Here is a 9460-nt window from a genome sequence, read left to right on the forward strand (position 1 = left end):
ATAAAAGCATCACCACAAACCTGAAAAAGATAAAGAAATAGAAAAGAAAATGTTGGATTGACATTTACTAATTCCGAATACCTTAATTATCTTTCACTTCTTATAAGCATGTCATTTTATGTTTCCTATCATTTTATCTCAACACAGAAAGTATGAATCTGTTTTTCCACAATATCTATATACATTCATTTTTTTTCTAAAAGCAATTTCTTTGTAAATAGCCATGTGCCAATCTCAGAACTCCCGCTCAAAAGACCTTCGATCATGTTTTCTTTTTGATATGTAATACTCTATTTCTAAATAAAAATTCTGTGCATTGAATGTATTTAAGGATGTTAAGACTATACAATAAAGAAGACATATGAGTTATATTTCAAGTTTTTATTTACCTACATGATAACTTTAAGAAATTTTCATTTTGTGGGTTATAAAGTAACAAAAATATATTAAAAGTGCTTTTTTCAACTGTAGTAGCAGAGCACTTACACTGTTTATGAGATGCTAATAGATCAAGATTTTTAAAAAATATTTTATACATTTTAATATTTTGATAATTTTATGGTATTTTACAAATTCACTATTATAGTTGGAGTCTTCAAAACCTCTCTGCTAGTAATTGATAGATGCAGTGGAGTGAAAATCAGTTAAGGACACCAGTAATCATCAATTAACTTGACCTAATTAACATTTATAAAATACTCCATCTAACAACAGCAGAATACAAATCCTTATCAAGCTCTCATGGAACATTCACCGAGAAAGACCACATTTTGGGACATAAAACACTTCTTAAAAAATTTAAAAGAATAGAAATACAAGTATGTTCTCAGATCTAAAGAGAATTAAACTAGAAATCTATAATGGAAGGATAGCTGGAAAATCGGCAAATATTTGCTAATTAAACAATACGTTTTCAAATAACTCATAGGTCAAAGGAGAAATTACAAGAGAAGTTTGAAAAATATTTTGAATAAAGGAAATGAAAACACAAGTGACCTACCTGGTTTTTGGTGATGAGTTTTTAGATACAACACCAAAAGCACAATCCATAAAAAATAAAACATGTTGGACTGTAAAAAATTAAAAACATCTGCTCTGTGAAAGATACTGGTAAGAGAATGAATAGTCAAGCCACAAACTGGGGAAAAAAATTTGCAAATTACACATTTGAAAGAACTTTTAATCAAAATATACAAAGAATTCTTAAGGCAATAGGAGAAAATAATACAGTTGACCCTTAAACAATGCAGGAGTTAGAGACACTGACCCCAGTGCTATTGAAAATTAACATATAGTCCCACCCACCCCCACAGATTAACTGTTAATAAACTACTGTTGATCAGAAACCTTACCAATAACATAGTTGACTACAGTGGTCCCCAACATTTTTGGCACCGGGGACCGGTGCACCTATGAGAATCTAATAGCTGATGATCTGAGGTGGAGCCGAGGTAACGACGCTAGCCCTAGGGAGCTATAAATACAGATGAAGCTTTGCTCACTAGCGTGATGCTCACCTCCTGCCGTGTGGCCCGGTTCCTAACAGGCCACAGACAGATACAGGTCTGCAGCTCCGGGGATTAGGGACCCCTGGATTAATACACATTTGCATATTATAATCATTATATACTGTGTTCTTACAGTAAAGTAAGCTAGAGAAAAGCAAATGTTATTAATACTATCACAAAGAAAACACATTTACAGTATTAATTGAAAAAAGTCCATATATAAGTGGACCTGCTCATTTCAAACCTGAGTTTGGGTCAACTGTAAACGAATTAGAACATAAGCAAAGGGTCTGAACAGACATTTCATTCAGAAAAATATATATATGGCAAATAAGCATATGACAAAATGCTCATCATAATTTGTCACTAGGAAATGGAAATCAAAACAACAATGCGATATGACTGCAAACCTATTAGAATGTCCAAAATCTAAAACCTAACAGTACGATTGCTGATGATATGAGGAGCAACACCTCTCATTTAATGCTAGTGGGAATGTGAAATGGTATACCACCTTAGAAGACAGCTGGACATTTCTTATAAAGCTAAAAGTAATATTATGATCCAGCAATCATGTTTCTAGGTATTTACTAGACTAATACGAAAATTTATGTCCATACAAAATCTTTCACATAAAGGTATATAACAGTTTTTTCACAATTTCCAAAAACTGGGAGCAATGAAGTTGCCCTTCAATAGGTGAATATATAAATGACCTGCGACACATTCATACAGTGGAATACTATTCAATGATAAAAGCAATGAGCTATCAAGACATACAACAATATGGACGAAGCTTAAATGCATATTGCCAAGTAGAAGAAGCCAGTTTGAAAAAGCTACATACTATATGATTCAATTTACATATATATTGGGAAAGGTAAAAAACTCTGTGGATGGTAAACAGATCAATGGTTGCTAAGGAGTTCAGTGGCAGGAGTAGTGCTGAATAATAAGAACCGTGATTTTTACTCTGTATGGTTCGGTAGTAGTACACAACACTAGGCATTTGTCAAAACCCATATAACTTCACAGAATGAAGTGAACCAACCTTAACTTATGTCAAATTTTAAAAAAGAATAACCCACTGGGAGGTCAGGAAATTCCAGCATGAAATGCAGACTCTGACAAAATAATCACTTTACTATAAATATATGAAATAACCTCATTGAAGGGGATGTAGGAAAAAAGCACCGACCTAAGTAACTTTGACAATGAGTTGAGACTATAAGACTAAAGATGGAGGATCTCTATGTAAACATTTTACTCTAGTTGATAAAGTTGTTTCCCATGGAGGAGCATGTTAACAATTTCTGAAACCGCTATATATGTATATTGGAATTTACCATTTAAGTAGATGAATAAGGAATGATGGGAGCTAGATTTTCTCACTGATGTTGGGAAGTTGTAGATAAGCAAGGAGAGAAGGCTACAAGGATTCATTTGGTAATGGAGTAGAGTTGGAAATGTAAGTATGAAGTCCTTTTTAGCTTAAGATAGATATAGATGGTGAAATATATAAATTTTTAAGCATATATGTATACACAAAGGTCATTATATAGCCATATATTTCCTAGCTCTGTCAGCTGAGAGGGCCTAGAAGAAATGATTCATCAGTAGCAATAAGGTAACCTATCAATCACACTCCTGAAGTTTGCCTACACTTACTGACTTACTTCTAAGAAGTATAATATGGAAAGGAAAATAGTCACTTTATAGTGAATAGACCTGACAAACACACTACCGCAGCCAGGTGATCAAAGTCAACATCAACAGTGATAAGTTTTGGCAAGTAGTGAGTTTTCCCAAATAGCAAGTAAGGATTATACAAACTATATTTCTAATTTGTTGGAACTTTAAAAATGTTGCAGTGTTAAAATTAATTGCTGTAGGCAAAAATCAATGAAGTAAATGTGAAGATCATCAGTTGAACTCTCTTATTTTACAGATGATCAATCAGACCAGCGGGGTTAATTGAAGTCATGCAGATCATCCAGTGAGTTACTGGCCCATCTGGGAATGGAACTCAAGTGTTCAAGCTCCTCTGTCTTTGCATCACTCCATTGCTGCACTAAACCAAAATACTTCCATTCATCTGTGCTTTTTAAACAAACTTTTAAAATCTCCTTCCTTCTCTACCAATCTATTTCCTTCAATTCACAGAAAAATTTTTTAAAGAAGTCATCTGTACCAATTATCTCCCAACTAGGGTGAACAAAACCAAGAAAGTCACTTCAGTGCAAGAAAAAATATTATATCTTCCACTTAACTTTTACTTTTGTCATAAAGTAACAAAAAAATTGAAGTTCTCAAACAATGTATATCAAACATCACAGTCACATATTTTGGATGATAATTCTCAGTTTGCTCAGAGTAATTTTAGTTTGTTCTCATTCTCTTTCACTTTCAAAACTAGCCCAGCTTGGACAATAAGTTATATGGTCCATATATAATTTGTGTATATGTATACATAAAAAATACCAGTGAGAGTGTGACAACCTGGAAGGATCCACTCAATCACTATTCCTAATTTGATCATTTCCATGTATTTCAACACATTACTATTTACTAAACATATCAAAAATAGCAAGTGCCTGAAAAATATTACTGCAAAAAATCTATAGTTTAATGTTCATAGTCATAATGTAAGCACAAAGAGACAGTCAGAAAATGTCAGAGGGGATACTTTCAACCCTAACACTTTTACAGCTATTTGTCAACCCCATTATATAATGAAAGCTGTAAAGAAATCAACTAAAGCAATTATTAAGATTTCTTGAAATATAAATTTGTATCCACTATCATTAATTTTGACCCTTGCTCTAGGAATCTATATTAGCTATTTAAGGTATAAACCATCCTGATTAGTAAGATATTTTAAAATTAAGAAACCAAAAAATAAAGACTTAACTTCTAGTTGTTTTGCAACAATGTTTATCAAGTCAATGCTTAGTCCAAGTATTTTATAAAATATCACTAATTTTATTACACTTTAGAATAGTAACAATACTAGTTAGCCTTTTTTGAACATTTAGTATGTCCCAGGGAATAGCTGAATATTTAACATATGTTATTTTCATTTGGTCTTTAAAATAACCCCTCTAAGGTAGATATGACTATTATTCACCCTTTAGTTGATGAAACTGAATCATAAAGATTTTAAATAATTTTTTCAAGGTCACATAGCTATTCTTCATTAGATGCAGTTTGGAGGATTTTTAAAAATACTATTAGAGTAGTATATTAGAGTAATATATTAATATAATTCATATAAAAGCATTTATAAATGTAAGGCATTTTTAGATTGACTGTTTTTTATCTGTGGAAATAAAAATAAGAACAACCATCTGTATTCTTAGAGTTTAATCTACAGATTTATTTGCAGAAATGTGAAATGATATGGTGTGTAAACAACTTTTTCCTGTTCAAATGGCTCAAATGTCAGGGCCACTGAAGGGAAAGTAGAGGAATGGAATGTTTTTCTGTCATGCAGTAACAAAGATTATTTAACTGGCTACCAGTGAGTGAACTTTTATTAAAGGATGAATGCTCATCCTCCATTTCCAGAGAAAATTTAATGACCATGAGGAAGTTATTTGTTCCCCATGGAGTATGAGTACATTCATCATTTTCCATGAAGCATAATTATAACTCCAGATTTTAGTTAGTATCTGCGTACAGATGATCTTAGATGATCTTTAGACTAGTATGCTCTCTTCTTTAGAACAATCCCTACTTCCTCTTCAATGTCTGTATATGAATATCTCATCAACATCTACCATTCATATATATTCCCAATTGATTATTCTTTCTTAACAGTACACACAATTATCCTTGCCTCTGAACTTCAGAATTTTTGACTCCTCAAAATTATATTTTTTCATCTCCCAAAGTCATCAAGTAAATCTTGCTGTTTGTTTGTTTTTTTTTTCTTCTTCTTCTTATCTGTTTCTGTTCATTTTGTTTGCTCTAAAATCTATTTTGGATACACTTGTTATATTATATCAAAAACACAATTTTCTCATCATAATTTTTTATCTCCTTTTTTTTAGTATGTCATTTCCCTTTTAAATAATTTCTCAATAGTTCTAACCTCTTAATGAAGCTTAATAATGAATCCGTCTCATTATATTATTGATTCAGTGTGACGGAAATTGTGTGTTCACAGGTAAGATAAACCAAAGCTGAATAGATACAATAGAAAAACAATCTCTCTTCTCTGGTCATATTTTTGATATTTTATTTTCAATTGACTGTGTATTTTGAATGAGTAAACATGGAATATCACTATCTTCAATAGAATTTTATAAATAAGATTTAAAAAATTATATGAGAACAAATCTTTTGAGGAAAAGACAAGTTGGGTAGAATCATATCAGTTGTTAACTTTAAATTGAGTCCCTGAAGGTCAGTGATTCAGAAACAAAGAAGAAACTGAGAAGCAATTGTACACTCCTAGTAAAGACTTCCAATATCCCTATGGCCAGAGTCTAGGTTGTAGGTGTAGTCTACAGGCCTTATTAACAAGGTTCTTTTGTCCTCCAGTAACTAAATTTCCTGAAGTGATACCAAGGTGATATCCTCCTTATGTCAAATCCTAATCCATGATGCACAGTACTACAATAAGGTTCCAATGCATTATCAAAGCATATTAAATACTACAGAGATATGCAACATGTGCAACATGTGCTTTAGACACCATTTAAATGCACATTTGCCTTTACTAAATTGCAAACATATAGCAAAAGTCTTGAAAGTAGTAGTTGGTTTTTGTTGACAAAAAAAAAACAAAAACAAAGAATGAAGTTCTTTCTTTTTGTAAGTTCATTTATATTGTGACAATGACTATTGTAAAATTAAACAAAAATTATTCTATTTTTTAGATAGTGTAACCTCAATATGATTAAAGTGACTTTTAGTGCTACTTTGGAGCAAAATGAATTTCAAATAAGTTTCAGAACTAGAGTTATGTTTTATCTTTCCTGGAATATTATCAGTATTCTTTAGAAACAATGTTTATATCAAATCTGAAAATAATCATAGACTTCACAAAACACGTTATTATATTTATGAAAAGATTCCCAAATGAATACAAGTGGTGAGTCTCCCAATGACTGTAATGGAAAAGGGGCATTACTGTTGTAAAAGAATACTCACATATTGGCTGAGAATTCATTGTTAGTGTAGACAAACTGTTTGTAGAAAGTATTTGCATTTTTTCTTCTAATGTGTCTTTGAAACTGTAATAATATAATAATGTAATGTATTATAGCTAATATTATAATAGAAATCAGTTTTAATTTTAATTTAATCTAGGATGTTAGTTTATCACCTGAATGAAAATCTGGGCAAATTCCATGAAGTCTTTGCTCCCTTTTAGACCATAAAATGGCCTTAAATATAGGATAGTATTGATTTAAAAAATTTGAGTCTCAATTTCATTAATAATCAAAATTTGGGATCTATGGCCATGCCATTCTCAATGTGCCTGATCTCGTCTGATCTCGGAAGCTAAGCAGGGTTGGGCTGGGTTAGTACTTGGATGAGAGACCACCTAGGAAGACCAGGTGCTGTTAGGCATTAAAAAATAATAATAATAATAATCAAAATTTGAAAAATTCGCTTAAGTGTATTCTCTTTCTCTTAAGTATATTTCTTTTTATAGATACCTGAAGTAAAAAAGGGCCATATTTGGCATCTTATTGTCCTTCCTATCTGTTCTCCTTCATTTTAATTTTGGGGGAAGGGATAGAGGAGGAATGGTATCAAGAAGGCTTTATTTGACCTGCACTATCCAACATGTCACTGGCTCAGCCACTTAGTGCTTGGCAGCTGTTTAAAGCTGCTTTTTTTTTTTTTTTTTATTCTGAGTATATTCATGATCTTTTGAAAGATTCCTTCTTACTGGGCATCTTTTACCTGCAGATCCTTCCTTTGATGTGGCCAAATGGATCTTCTTTGACTGGTTATTTATAGCTTTGTTCTTAGCCTCTGCAAATTCACAGGTCTTCCTCTTACATTAGTGTCTGTGTTTCCCTCTAGGTATCCTCTAGATAACATCCAAAAATAACCTATGGCAGCATGCTATTGTACGTAGCCTATGTGTAGACATTGAGAAATACTCAAATTTGCTCCAACAAATTTGAACTTTCTGTGTTTGACATCAGAAGACCATTCTCTGGCCCTTTCAACTTGCCAGATGAGTCAGACCATGTTCACTATGTCCACAAAATTGTGAGGCCATATATTAAGTTTTGCAATTGGTTGTGCTAAGTCCCACTAAAGCCCTTTTTTCTAGGCTGATGAGAATAGAAATATTTCCTATGTTATCCCTTAGAATAACGGGGATGAGTGGTTAGATCAAAAAGCCTACCAACTCCTTCCAAAATCTCCTAAGCTCCAATTGTGTTCTCATTTTCTCCAAACCACTTTTATAGGCTGAAGATGGTGGTCAGCAAAGTGTCACATTACTAGTTGTCTTCCGTCTCTTTTTCCAAGTCTTGCATGATGGCTTCCCTTTCAACTGCGGTATCTACTGAAAATGAGGCAATCATAATTTCATTTCTAGATCTTGTTACTCTTGCTAAGCGTAGGGCCATGCAAATCAATACACAGAGCTCTGATTTTGGTTCATGACTGTAATTTCACAGGGTGATCTTGAGAAGACAATGTGCTCCACTATAATTTCAGATATTACTGATGTGTTTTATAGGAATATCTGTGTGATATATTATTATCTACTGATAATTAATTATTAAACATTTTAATATATAAAGTAATATGTTAATATAACATAGATATAGATATACAAAATGAAAGAACACATTTTTACTTTTGTAATTAGAAGGGTATTATAAGGAAGTTAAGATAATGTGGCTTTTAAAATCTTTATGTGAAATCCTTTCAAAGTTGTTCTAATGAGATTTAAAGTACCTCTAAATGACCAATAAGCTAAGTGTTATTTGGAGCACAAGTGAAAGATTGGCTTCCTGCCAGCCTTTCTCTTTGATGGACGTTGATGGAATGATAAACAGTCAGCATCTGTCAGCTCTTCTACAGGACATTATGTTACCATTGCATCTGGGCCACAATCACTTGGAGTTTTTATCATTGTTTCCAATCCTGAGTAAAGATTCCTGACAGGACCAGAGTGGCTCAAACATTTTGGAAGTTCTTACTATATGATCAAAGATTAATGTCAGGAAAGGATACTTGTTAAAAAGTAACTTAAAGGTAATTGGACATTTTTCTCTGTAAAAGAGAGAAAATTAGAAGTAATGTAATGAAAACGGTTTGGGCAGACATTGGCTTGAATGCCAGATTCAGAACTTCAAAGCAGTGCAAATCATTGTCAAAATTATCACTATCTAGGGGAATATGTCACTCTTCTAAAGACAGAAGAGAATGGAGAAGGCTGCAGCATAGCTCTCTTAGGTCTTTTCTTCTGCCCACTCTCTTCTGTTCTCACTTCTGTTGATCCTCCTTATCACTCGGCACAGAATTTCTCTTTATTTTTTGTACATTTCATTAGCGTAACCACATTAATGTTTTCTTTAAACTTACCACATCCATTTCTAACCTTCTTTTATGCTTAACAAGTCATATACCAATATATGTCTCTGGAGCTTAATAGACAAGAATGTAAGCTCCTGCCCTTTGACAAGCTTAGTCACTTCCATAATTTATGAGATGGAAAAACTTGAATGGGGCTCTTAACCTCTACAAGACTCAGTTTTCTCAGCTCTAAAATGAGAAAATTATTATAGCCTTTATCTATTTTATTAATGAGATATTATAGATGAAGCTTTAATACAGTTCTAACACATGTTTAGGATTCAACAAATATAAATGGCATTTCCTCTCCATAAATAAAATGGCATTCCAGAGAAGACAGAGAGAACTTCCAGCTGAGGGATCAAGGCATGGTTCATGCAGAAGGTGTCCATATTCTG

The 9460-nt window shown here is 32.7% G+C and overlaps 1 pseudogene; it reads left to right on the top strand.

Moving 5' to 3' along the window:
- The first annotated feature begins 6968 nt into the window (after positions 1-6968).
- LOC120595163 (uncharacterized) lies at positions 6969-7087 on the top strand (annotated as a pseudogene).
- Positions 7088-9460: the final 2373 nt, after the last annotated feature.

Source organism: Pteropus medius, unplaced genomic scaffold, assembly GCF_902729225.1.
Source record: "Pteropus medius unplaced genomic scaffold, Ma_sr-lr_union100, whole genome shotgun sequence".
Lineage (NCBI taxonomy): Eukaryota > Metazoa > Chordata > Mammalia > Chiroptera > Pteropodidae > Pteropus > Pteropus medius.